Source organism: Rhinolophus sinicus, linkage group LG09 (genome assembly GCF_036562045.2).
Source record: "Rhinolophus sinicus isolate RSC01 linkage group LG09, ASM3656204v1, whole genome shotgun sequence".
NCBI classification, from domain to species: domain Eukaryota; kingdom Metazoa; phylum Chordata; class Mammalia; order Chiroptera; family Rhinolophidae; genus Rhinolophus; species Rhinolophus sinicus.
Window position 1 is genome coordinate 59,380,225 of NC_133758.1, and position 14,195 is coordinate 59,394,419.

Here is a 14,195-nt window from a genome sequence, read left to right on the forward strand (position 1 = left end):
TTGGGTCCTCTGTCTCTCTTTTTTTAATGAATCTGGCTAAACGTTTGTCGATTTTGTTTATCTTCTCTAAAAACCAACTCTTGGATTCATTGATGTTTTGTATTGTTTTTCTGGTTTCTACTTCATTTATTTCCACTCTGATCTTTATTCTCTCCTTCCTGTACTCCCTTTGGGCTTATTTTGCTGTTCTCCTTCCAGATCCCTTAAGTGTGAAGATAAACTGTTGATAGTGATTTTTCTTGTTTCTTTAGGTAGGCCTGCAATGCTATGAATTTTCCTCTTAGGAATGCTTTTGCTGCATCCCATAGATTTTGGGTCATTGTGTTTTCATTTTCATTTGTCTTGAGATACCTTTTGATTTCTTCCTTGATCTCCTGGTTGAGCCATTCATTATTTAGTAACATGTTATTCAGCCTCCATGAATTTGTGTGTCGTCCAGTTTTTGTGCTGTAGTTGAATTCTAATTTCATAGCACTGTGGTCAGAGAAGACAATTGGTATGATTTCAATTTTCTTAAATTTATCAAGACTTGTTTTGTGACATAACATGTGGTCTAACTTGGAAAATGTTCCATGTGTGCTTGAGAAGAATGTATATTCTGTAGCATTGGGGTGAAGTGCCCTGAAAATATCTATTAAATTGAACTGGTCCAATGTGTCATTTAAGGCCATTGTTTCCGTATTGATTTTCTGTCTGGAAGACCTGTCCCTTGTTGTCAGAGGTGTGTTGAAGTCCCCTACTATGATAGTGTTACTGTTGATCTCTGTCTTTATGTCAGTCAGTATCTGTTTTATATATTTAGGTGCTCCATTGTTGGGTGCATAGATGTTTACTAGGGTTATGTCCTCTTGTCGGATGGATCCCTTTATTATTATGTAGTGCCCATCTTTGTCTTTTAATATAGTCTTCATTTTAAAGTCTACTATGTCAGATATAAGTATTGCAACTCCAGCTTTTTTCTCATTTCCATTTGCATGAAATATCTTACTCCAATCCTTCACTTTCAGCCTGTGTGTGTCTTTTGATCTGAGGTGAGTCTCTTGTATACAGCATATACAAGGGTCTTGCTTTCATATTCACTCAGTCACCCTATGTCTTTTTTTTTTTAAGGGGAACAGGACTTTATTGGGGAACAGTATGTACTTCCAGGATTTTTTTTTCCAAGTCAAGTTGTTGTCCTTTCAATCCTAGTTGTGAAGGGTGCCGTTCAGCTTCAAGTTGTTGTCCTTTCAGTCTTAGTTGTGGAGGGCGCAGCTCAGCTCCAGGTCCAGTTGCCATTGCTAGTTGCAGGGGGTGCAGCTCACCATCCCTTGCAGGAATCGAACCGGCAACCTTGTGGTTGAGAGGTGGCGCGCCAACAAACTGAGCCATCTGGGAGCTCAGCGGCAGCTCAGCTCAAGGTGCTGTGTTCAATCTTAGTTGCAGGGGCCCTACCCACCATTCCTTGCGGGACTTGAGGAACTGAACTGGCAACCTTGTGGTTGAGAGCCCACTGGCCTATGTGGGAATCGAACGGGCAGCCTTTGGAGTTAAGAGCACGGAGGTCTAACTGCCTGAGCCACCAGGCCGGCCCACCCTATGTCTCTTGATTGGAGCATTTAATCCATTTACATTTAAAGTGATTAGTGATAGGTACATAGTTATTGCCATTTTTAAAAATTTGTGGTTAGATTGTTTTCATCTTTCTTCTGTTTACAGACGCCCTTTTAATATTTCCTGCAGTGCTGGCTTGGTGTTAATGAATTCCTTTAACTTATTCTTTTCTGGGTAGCTCTTTATCTCTCCTTCAATTTTAAATGATAGCCTTGCTGGATAAAGCAATCTAGGTTGTACATTTTTGTTTTCCATTACTTTGAGTACCTCCTGCCACTCCCTCCTGGCCTGCAATGTTTCTGTAGAGAAGTCATTTGATAGTCTTATGGGAGTTCCCTTGTATGTAACGTGCTGTCTTTCTCTTGCTGCTTTTAGGATTCTCTCTTTGTCTTTAACCTTTCCCATTTTAACTATAATGTGTCTTGGTGTGGAACTGTTTGGGTTTATCCTGGTTGTAACTCTCTGCACTTCCTGGGTTTGTATGATGGTTTCCTTCATCAGGCTAGGGAAGTTTTTGGACATTATTACTTCAAATATGTTCTCAATCCCTTGTTTCCTCTCTTCACCTTCTGGTATTCCTATGATGCTCATGTTGTTGCGCTTGATGTTATACCAGAGGTCTCTTAAACCATCTTCATTGTTTTTTATTCTTTTTTCTTTTTGGTGTTTCATTTGGGTGATCTCTGCTAACTTGTCTTCTATGTCGCTGATTTGATCCTCTGGTTCATCTAACCTGCTGGTAATTCCTTCAAGTGAGTTCTTTATTTCAGTTATTATATTCTTTAGTTCTAACTGATTGTTCATTATGATTTCTCTATCCTTCTTTATGTCGTCACTAAGCTCCTTGAACTTTCCTATCATCAGTGTTCTGAACTCTGTCTCTCATAGGTTGGTTACCTCTGTTTCATTTGGTTCCATTTCTGGAGGTTTCTTCTGTTCTTTTATTTGGGACATGTTTCTTTGTTTCCCCATTCTTGCTGACTCTCTGTGTTTGCTTCGATGTACTAAGTAGGTCCCTTAGGTTTTTTGTTTTTTGCTGGGTTATCTTATGTAGTATGTGACCTTTATATTTAACTTGCACCACTTGCTTGTTCTCCTGTGCGTGTGCTCCAAAGGTGACTTTTGTGTATATTGTCCTGTTAAAGTTGATCTTTAATTGCTTTTGGCTTGTAAGTAGGTGGGATTGACTCCTAGGCTGACTAGTTGTGAGACTTAGCTCTGCCCAAAGCGGATGTTCTTCTGCATGTGGATTGACCGCTCAAATGAGGCTTGGCCCCTATGGGCTCTTTTGCCTGTAGAGAACTTCCTCTGGATGTGTCACTTGTAGTTCAAACCCGGTAGTACTGTGGTTTGATCTGGAGTTGGCCTCTGGGTGTGTTGAATCTTCTGCCTCTTGAGCTGGGCCCTGGTGTAGGGCAATTTCAGAACAAAGCAAATCACCAAGCACAACAACAACAACAACGAAAAAACCAAATACACTCACATGTAAAAACAACCAATAACCCACACTCAACACAGGCAAAAATATCAAAAATACAAAAACAAAACAAAAAAAGCAGTGCCAGTCTTGGCTCAAGCCCACCAAGTAATCTCCAAGTTGTCCTCTGCTGTACCAGAGTCCTCTGCCTCTTGTGCAGGCAGAGCCAGTCACCTGGTCACCAGAGTGACCCTGGGACTGCAGTTCTAGACAAGTGGGGCTATGGGGTCTGGATGGTAGTTTCTACAAAGTCAGTGCAGTTTGTGCTCTTGCCTGCACATATGCACACTGAGAGTAACTCAACCAGCCCTGTGCCCAGGTCTCCTGAGTCTTAGGGCACTTCTTCCGTGTGTGTGTGTGTGTGTGTGTGTGTGTGTGTGTGTGTGTGTGGAGGGCGGGAGATTTCTGAGCTGCTGAAAGCCCAGAGTTGCATCTGCCACCTTATGCTGACTAGGTGTATCTCCGCAGTGTAATTGCCCTGCCCTAGGCAGGCCAGAAAAGGTGGGCGCTGGGGATGGAGGAGTCTTCTCTCTCCCAGTCCAGCAGTGTCAACTCTTCCCAGCCTCTTCCCTGGGTCAGAGCTGCAAGCCAGGTCTTCCCAGATCCTGAGCACTGTGGCTCCTCTGTAATCTGACACTGCTCCTCAGTTCAGGGGCCAGTTTGAGTCTCTGGAAGGGTGGAGGTAGGATTAGGAGAGTGGGAGGAGGGGCCCAGATATGATGTTTATGTCCTTTGTCTGACCTAGAGCCCAGCTGGTGGTTTCAGCTGAGGTTACTGCCTCAAATGCTGGATATGCTGCTCTCTCGGCAGGAGAGATCAGCTGTGGGATGCAGGGAAAGAGCCCACCTCCTAGCTCTTGTGGTCTCTGTTCTGTCCTGGGAACCCCTGTGTCTCTGTACCCATGGGTGTGGGCAGCGTTTCCACTCAGCTCCCTTCCCTGTTCCCCTGTTCGCCCAATTTGCCCACCTTCAAGTAATCCTGTATGAGTCTCTTAGCTGTTCTGTGTGATGAGCAGAAAGTCCTTTGGTGGGTTATAGATGTTCAATTTGTGGTAATTTCCGGAGGAGAACTCAAGCAGACCACCTTGCTGCTGCCATTCCTATGACGTCACCTACCGCACACTTTAAAACATACCTTCTCTCAACCGTAGCTCACACCCAGCCGACTGCACTGAACAAGTTGAAACTTGTCACACACTGTTACTAAGGTTCAGTGTGCCACTTCCTGTATTGAAGATCCCTGCCTTTCCATTGGATGGCACTTAGCAGCAGCATTCACTGTAGTTTTTGATCACAAGGAAAGACTCTGTATCATATGTCGCTTCCAGTATATGGCAATTTCTGTCAAATAAGAACATCATGGTGTGTCCTTATCCACCTTATTCACTGGATCTGTCACCGTGCGACTTCTTGCTCTTCCTCAAAGTCAAAATGACCATGAAAGGTAAACATTTTGAATCGATTCAGGACATTGAGGCAGTCACAACAGTGCAACTAAAAACACTCATGAAAGAGGACTTCCAGAACTGCTTCAGAAAGTGGCAAAAACGACGGGATAAATATGTTTGAAATGATGGGGGAGTATTTTGAGGGGGATTAATGGCAATGTGTCTTTTACTGTAATAAATTTTTAAATTTGAACATTCACTGTATTTCTTGATTACTCCTTGTACAAACATTGAATCATTATATAGTACACCTGAAACTAATATAATTTTATATATCAATAATATCTGTTAAAAATGCACAAAGTCTGCCACTTTTCAGCTATTTAGCAATAAAATAAAATATGTATGTGTGTATGGGCAAAAAAGAGGAAACTTTACTGTACAAGTGAGAAAACAGTATAACTTGTATATTGTGTTATCATAATAAAATGAATGTTCTAAATGGCTACTCAACCTATGCTCTCCTCCATATGAAAAGTTATAAAGGAGTTAAAGGTTGGTAAGCAGCAAACTCAGACTTTCTCCCTGAGATGGATCAGAGGATTGAAAAAGACTTTATTACTATGTAATGCAATTTTAATTGATGCTCTGCCATATACAACCTAAAAGCATTACATGCATCCTACCCTGTGAAAAACAGTAGGTTAGGATACTAATGCCTCCTACTTAAATATATAGCTCTTACCCAGAGAGGTTGTGCTTGAATCTGTGCGATTCTGTCTGTGATGGAACAGGGCAGGTCAACCTTGAAAAGAGAAAGAAGTGGCCCTGATCAACTCAGGAAATCCCTAGAAAACAAGACGTGTATTTGAAGTGGCCAAAAGGAAGAAAAGAGTAAGCACAGAAAAGATCAAATTAACTATCCAGTTTACTCCAGAGCTGTCTTTGAATTCTGTATCACCCAAAGATAACTTCATTTTGGATAAATCTTTGGCTGTTAGAGTCAGTTTTAGTCTCCCTGAGAACTTTTATTGCTTCAAATGGGGAAAGCAACATCTAAATAAAGGGAAAAATTACTTCTAATGATTCTGCATATGCAAGAGAAATACTATGCTTGACTGTTCATGTGTCCAAAGTATTTTCTTTATATATAATAAATCAGTGGATAAAAGGAATTGTGTGACTCAGATGTAGCAGGCTGACAGAAACTGATCTTAATATTATTTTACATTCATAAAACACTTTGGAATTTGCAAAGGATTTTCATGTATTATACCTTATTTATTCCTCACCACAATCTACTGAAAATGTCCAAAGCCTGTTTTCCTTAACATTTATTTGTATAACATAGGTATAAACCTCACACTCCTAGAAATCCTAGTACTTGCTATAGTTTTTGCTTTGGTTTGAGGGGAATTACAAGAAACTTTGTATATCAGTTTTTTCTGTCAGTAATTTGGGGAATTGCAATGTTCATATAAATAAACTAGTCAAGATAATTTTATCAGGGAAAGTTTTATAAAGTAATATATCAAAATGAGAGCTAAATTTGGAACTGTTAACTGAGCTGTGCAGACCATTTTACTGTAGGCATCATGCCACAGCAGGACTCAGTGTGCTCTTGGTTTAAATGGAAAAGACAACTCACTGAGCTCAGGACAGTACTGGCCAAGCCAGCTTGTATAATCCACAGCTTTGTGGCCAGGATTACAGAAACGTGGCTTCTGCTTCTGTCAAGGGAGAAAGAATAAGCCGCTGAGCAGATGAGAAAGAAAAGAAAAAGCCTCACTATTACCTGAAATTGCACTGACTTTGGCATGTCTAAGAGTGATTTCCCCTTTCAAAGTCGCTTTGTGAGCATTGACCATACCAGAATAATTGGCATTCTCTGTGGCTCTCTGAAGGGTGAGTCAGAATTCTAAATTCTGCCTGCAGTGCTGGGAAAATGGAAACACCAGTGAAATAGTAAATCACGATGTCAGCAGTTTCTGAGGGCTGGTCAAAATGTTGAAAAATATGGTTATGTAATGCAGTAAATACATCTGAATGTCCTCCAAAAATTATGTAAAGGATTTGCTAAAAACAAACCTAAGGGCTCATGGCATTTGTCCTCAAGCAGGCAGAAGTTTTGATAAGTTTTGCCTAGCATCCAACATGCCACCATTTAAGCACATTGCTGGCATTTAACAGATGTGAAGGCAATGCTACAAATTGTAGGAGTGCAGCAGTCTCCCCAAACTCAATGTGGGAAACCCTGAATGACATTCACTAAGTGGAACTTCTCTGTCTCATCATCAGTGATCCAAATCCAAGTTTCAGAAATTCTCTGTCAATTCCTAAACTTCACATCACTTTGAGAAAAAATGCTCACCAAAATGTCAACACATACAATCTTGTATAACTGACAAAGGAGTGGTATCGAAAATATATAAGGAGCTCATTCAATGCAGTAAGAAAAAGGCAATAACCCAATGAAAAAAATGAGCAAAATTGGCCCTTCTCAAAAGAGGAAACTTGAATAGCCTACAAATATAAGAAGAGATGTTCAACCTCACTGGTAACTGGAAATAAATGAAAAAATGAGATACCAAATAAAAATTCATGTCCAAACCAAAAAACTGTACACGAATATTGTACAGTTGTATTTGTAATATCCAAAAACTGGAAACAGCGTAGGAGTACTTCCATGGATGATGGTTAAACAAACTGGTCGATTCATACCACTGAACACTACTCAACAAGAAAAGGAATGGACTCTTGATACACACAACTCAGTGACTCTCCAGGGAATTATGCTGAGTGAAAAAAAGCCAATCCCAAAAGGTTACATACTGCATGATTCCGTTTATATAACATTTTTGAAAGGACGACATACTGGAACTGGAGAACAGGAGGGGGTGGAAGGAACGTGGCTATAAAGGGGCATTAGGAGTGAATGTTGTGGTGTAACTGTTCTGTATCTGGAGTGTAGAGGTGGATATACAGACCGACATGTGAGATACAATTGTATAAAACTAAGTAAAACACACACACGCACACAGAATGCAAGTAAAACGGGGGAAATCTGAACAAAATTGGTGGGCTGTATTAATTTCAATATCCAGATTGTAATATTGTACTATGCTTTTTAAAAAATATTACAAAATTTAATGCAAACAATTTTACTGTCAATGGCTTTGTTTCCAAATCCACTTAAAATTGTTAATATTGTGGTCATCTTATATATGGATAAATAGGGATAGTAAAAAGAATCCTTAATAGTGGCTTTGAAATCAAGTCACTTAAAAATAATTTTTAGGGGGGCCAAATGGCTCAGTTGGTTAGAGCTCGAGCTCTGAACAACAGGGTTGCCAGTTCAATTCCCACATGGGCCAGTAAGCTGTGCCCTCTACAACTAGATTGAAGACAACGAGCTGCTGCTGAGCTTCCAGAGGGGCGACCAGGTTAGAGTGCGGTGCTCTAAACACCAAGGTCGCGTGTTCGATTCCCACATGGGATGGTGGGCTGTGCCCTCTGCAACTAAGATTGAAAACGGTGACTGGACTTAAAGCTGAGCTGTGCCCTCCACAACTAGATTGAAGGACAATGACTTGGAGCTGATGGGCCCTGGAGAAACACACTGTTCCCCAATATTCCACAATAAAAAAAAAAAATAATCATTTTTAAATATACAAGGGCTGACAATTAAATTCGCGAACTTGTTGCAACAATGTTGCTAACCTTTTTTGATATCAGAGGGATTATTCATTATGAATTTGTACCAACTGCACAAACAGTTAGCCAAATTTGCTATTTGAAAGTGCTGAAAAGGCTGCATGAAAAAGTTAGATGACCTGAACTTTTCGCCAACAATTCATGGCTCTTGCATCACGACAATGCACCAGCTCACACGGCACTGTCTGTGAGGGAGTTTTTAGCCAGTAAACAAATAACTGCATTGGAACACCTTCTCTACTCACCTGATCTGGCCCCCAATGACTTCTTTCTTTACCCAAAGATAAAGGAAATATTGAAAGGAAGACATTTTGATGACATTCAGGACATCAAGGGTAATACGACGACAGCTCTGATGACCATTCCAGAAAAAGAGTTCCAAAATTGCTTTGAAGGGTGGATTACCATGTTCCCTGAAAATGAGACCTAGCCAGACAATCAGCTCTATTTACGTCTTTTGGAGCAAAAAATTAATATAAGACCCGGTATATTATATATATATTATATTATATTATATTATATTATATTATATTATATTATATTATATTATATTATATATGTTATAAGACCTGGTCTTATTTTACTATAATTTTTCCAAAAGACACATTAGAGCTGATGGTCCAGCTAGGTCTTGTTTTCGGGGAACAGGGTAGGCACTGGCATCAATGCATAGCTTCCCAAGGGGAGTACTTCGAAGGTGACCATAGTGATATTCATCAATGAGGCATGTAGTACTTTTTCTAGGATGAGTTTACAAACTTCATTGTCAGAACTTAGTCTATCTTAGTCTTTCTCTATACAATTGTTTCTACTATGCCAAAATAGGAACACATTTCTACATGTCTCTTTCTTTGTTTTACCATACATGAATTTATTTTATTTTCAATTGCAGTTGACATTCAATATTATTTTATATTAGTTTCAGAAGCACAGCATAGTGGTTAGACACATAATTTACAAAGAGATCCCGCTGACAAGTTTAGCACCATACATAGTCATTACAATATTATTGACTATATTCCCTATGCTATCATTTACATCCCCATGACCATTTTGTAACTGTCAATTTGTACTTCTTAACACCTTCACCTTTTGCACCCCTCCCATCTAGCAACCATCAGTTTTTTTCTCTGTATATCTGAGTCTATTTCTGTTTTGTTTGCTTGTTTATTCTGTTCTTTAGATTCCACATATAAGTGCAATCATGTGGTATTTGTCTTACTCTGTCTGATTTATTTCACTTAACTTAATATCCTTTAGGTCCATCCAGTTGTTGCAGATGGCAAGATTTCATTATTTTTATGACAGTAATATTCCATTGTATATATGTACCAAATCTTTTTTTTTATCCAATCATCTACTGATATGCATTTAAACTGCTTACATATTTGGCTATTGTAAATAATGCTTAAATGAACATGGGGGTGTATATATCTTTTCAAATTAGTATTTTGGATTTCTTTGGTAAATACTCAGATGAAAAATTGCTGGGTCACAAGGTAGTTCTATTTTTAACTTTTAGAGGATCCTCCATAATGTTTTCCATAGTGGCTGCATCAATTTGCAATCTCACCAACAGTGCACAAGGGTTCCCTTTCTCTACATCCTCATCAACACTTTTTGTTTCTTGATTTATTGATGACAGCCATTCTGACAGTGTGAGATGATATCTCATTGTGGTTTTAATTTGCATTTCTCTGATGATTAGTGATGTTGAGCATCTTTTCATATGGTTCTTGGTCACCTGTATGTCTCTTTGGAGAAATGTCCATTCAGATCCTCACCCATGTTTTAATTGGCTTGTTTGTCTTTTTGGGGTTAAGTTGTATGAGTTCTTTATAAATTTTGGATATTAACCCCTTTTTAGATGTATCATTGGCAAATATCTTCTCCCAATTGATAGGTTGTCTTTTCATTTTGTTGATGGTTTCCTTTGCTATGCAAAAACTTTTTAGGTTGATGAAGTCCAATTTGTATATTTTTTCTTTTGGTTCGCTTGCCTGAGGAGACACATCTGGAAAAGACATTACTAAGAGCAATGTCAGAGACTTTACTGCGTATGTTTTCTTCTAAGAGTTTTGTGGTTTGGGGACTTAGATTTAAGCCTTTAATCCATTTTGAGTTTATTCTTGTATGTAGTGTAGGAAGGAGGTCTACTTTCATTTTTTTTACATGTATTTGTCCAGTTTTCCCAGCACCATTTATTGAGGAGACTATCTTTACCCCATTGGATATTCTTGCCTCTTTTGTCATAGATTAGATGACCATTTAGGCGTGGGTTTATTTCTGGGCTCTCTGTTCTATTCCATTGATGTATGTGTCTATTTTTATGCCAGTACTATACTGTTTTGATTACTATAGCATTGTAGTATAGTTTGATATCAGGTAGCATGATACCTCCAGCTTTGTTTTTCTTTCTCAAGAATGATATGGCTATTGAGGATCTTTTGTGGTTCCTTATAAATTTTAGATTTATTTGTCCTAGTTCTGTGAAAAAAGCCATTGGTATTTTGATAGCGATTTCATCAAATCTATGTACCTTGGAAAATATGGACATTTTAACAATTTTAATTCTTCCTACCCATGGCAGGGTATATTCATCCACTGATTTGTATCTTCTTCAGTTTCTTTCTTCAATGTCTTATAATTATCTGAGTACAGGTCTTTTAACTCGGGTTAAATTTATGCCTAGGTATTTTCTTTATGCCATTGTAAATGGGGTTGTTTTCTTAATTTCTGTTTCTAATAGCTCATTATTCCTGTATGAAATGCAACTGATTTCTGAATATCAATTTTGTATCCTACTACTTTTCTGAATTCATTTATCAGTTCTAATTGTACTTTTGTGGAGATTTCAGGTTTCTCTCTGCAAATAATGACAGTTTTACTTCTTCCTTTGCAATGTGGATGACTTTTATTTCTTTTTCTTGACTGATTGCTGTGACTAGGACTTCCAGTACTATGTTGAATGAAATGGTGACAGGGGACATCCTTGTCTTGTTCCTCATCTTAAGGAAAACACTTTTAGCTTTTGCCCATTGAGAGTGATGTTAGCTAAGGTTTTGTAATATATATCATTCATTACATTGAGGTATGGTCCCTCTATTCCCACTTTATCATAAATGGATGCTGGATTTTGTCAAATGCTTTTTCTGCATCTATTGATATAATTATACGATTTTATCCTTTATTTCATTTCTGTGGTGTATCACATTAATTGATTTGTGCATATGGAATCAACCTTGCATCGCAGGAATAAATCCCACTTGATTATGGTGAATAATCTTTTTAATATATTGCTGGGATTCTGTTTGCTAATATTTTGTTAAGGATTTTTGCATCTATATTCTGCATGGATATTGGCCTATAATTTTCTTTTTTCGCAATGTATTTGGTTTTGAAATCAGGATAATACTGGCTTTGCATAATAAATTTAAGAGACTTACCACCTCTTGAATTTTTTGGAATAGTTTGAGAAGGATAGATGTTAATTCTTCTTTGAATGTTTGGCAAAATTTACCTGGGAAGCCATCTGGTCCAGGACTTTTGTTTTTTGGTTACTGATTTGATTTCATTAGTAGTTATTGGTCTGTTTAGATTTTCTGTTTCTTCTTGACTCAATCTTGGAAAATTGTTTCTAGGAATTTATCAATTTCATCCAGATTGTCCAATTTGTTGGCATACATTCTTTGTAATATTTTATTATAATCCTTTGTATTTCTGTAGTGCCAGTTATCACTTCTCTTTCATTTCTGATTTTATTTATTTGGGTCTTCGCCCATTTTCTTGTTGAGTCTTGTTAAAGGTTTATCAATTTTGTTTATCTTTTCAAATAAACAGTTATTGGTTTCATTGATATTTTGTATTTTTTGGTTGGACCTACTTCATTTATTTCTGATCTAATCTTTATTATTTCCTTCCTTCTACTCACTTTGGGTTTGTTAGCTGTTCTTTTTCTAGTTCCTTTAGTTGTAGGGTTAGATTGTTTATTTGCGATTTTTCTTGTTTCCTGACGTAGGCCTCTACAGCTACGAACTTCCCTCTTAGGATTGCTTTCGCTGTGTCCCATAGGTTTGGGGGTCATTGTATTTTCATTTTCATTTCTCTTAAGGTATCTTTTGATTTCTTCCTTGATCTCACTGTTAACCCATTCATTGTTTACTAGAATGTTTTTTAGCCTCCATGTGTTTGTGGGTTTTTCAGTTTTCTTCTCGTAATTGATTTCTAGTTTTATACTATTGTAGTTGGTATGATTTCAACCTTCTTTAATTTATTGAGACTTGTTTTGTGACCTAACATGTTGTCTATTGTGGAAAATATTCCCTATGCACTTGAAAAGAATGTATATTCTGCTGCTTTGGGGTGAAATATCCTGAAAAATATCAACTAAGCCCATCTGGTCTAATGTGTCACCTAAGGCCACTGTTTCTGTATTGATTTTCTGTCTGGAAGGTCTATCCATATGTCAATGGAGTGTTACAGTCCTCTACAATTACTTTATTTTGTCAATCTTTCCTTTTATGTCCATCAATATTTGCTTTATAATTTTAGGTGCTCCTAGGTTGGATGCATAAATGTTTGCAAGGGTTATATCCTCTTGTTTGATAAGCTCTTTATCATTTTGTAGTGTTCTTTTTCGCTTGTTATACCCTTTGTTATAAAGTCTACTTTTTCTGGTATAAATATAGTTACCCCAGCTAATTTTTCATTTCCATTTGCATAAAATATCTTTTCCATCCCTTTATTTTCATCCTGTGTGTGTCTTTCTATCTGAAATGAGTCTCTTGGATAAAGCATATGTATGGGTTTTATTTTCTTATGTATTCATCCACCCTATGTTTTTTCATCAGAGCATTTAATCCATTTATAATTAATGTGATTATTGATAGGTATATAGTTATTGTCATTTTATTACTCATATTTATGTTCTTTTTTTCCCCTTCCTCCTCCTCTGCCTATTCCTCCTTCTCCTCTTCTTCTTCTTTTTTTTTTTTTTGGTTAGTTTCAGGTGTACAAAACAATGTAATAGTTAGACATTTATACCCCTCACAAAATGATAACCCCCATCCCCCAATCTACTACCTCTCTGACATCGTATATAGCTGTTACAATTCCACTGACTCTATTGCCTATGCTGTAATCCACATCCTGTGACTATATATATATATATATATATATATATATATAATTATTATTGACATTCAGTATTATTCAGTTTCAGCTTCAGGTGTACAGTGCAGTGGTCAGGCATCTATACTGTCCATGAAGTGGTCTCCCTAATAAGACAAGTGTCCATTGGATACCCTACAAAATCTTTACAACATTATTGATTATATTTTCCAAACTGTCTTTCATATCCTTGTGGTTACCAATTTGTGCTTTCTAGTTTCCTCATGTTCTCCCTCATCCCCAGCCCCTCCCATTTAGCAAACATCAGTTTTTTTTCTCTATATCTCTGAGACTGTTTCTGATTAGTTTGTTCATTTATTCTTTTCTTTAGATTCCACATATAAGTGAGATCATATGGTATTTGTTTCCTTCATCTGACTTATTTCATTTACCATGATGTTCTCTAGGTCCATCCACATCGTTGCAAATGGTAAGATTTCATTCTTCTTTATGGCTGAGTAATACTCCATTGTATAAATGTACCACAATTTCTTAATCCAGTCATCTACCATGAGCATTTCAGTTGTTTCCATGTCTTGGCTATTGTGAATAGCACTGCAATAAACATAGGGGTTCATAAATTTTTCAAATTAATGTTTTGGACTTCTCTGGATAGGTACCTAGGAGTGGAATTGCTGGGTCATAAGGTAGTTCCATTCCAGTTTTTTGAGATACCTCCATATTGATTTCCATACTGGCTGCACCAATCTGCAATCCATGAATATTGCACAAAGGTTTCCTTTTCTCCACATCCAAGCCAGTACTTGATTAATTGATTTGCAGATATTGAGCCAACCTTGCATGCCAGGAACGAATCCCACTTGCTCGTGGTGTATAATATTTTTAATGTGTTGC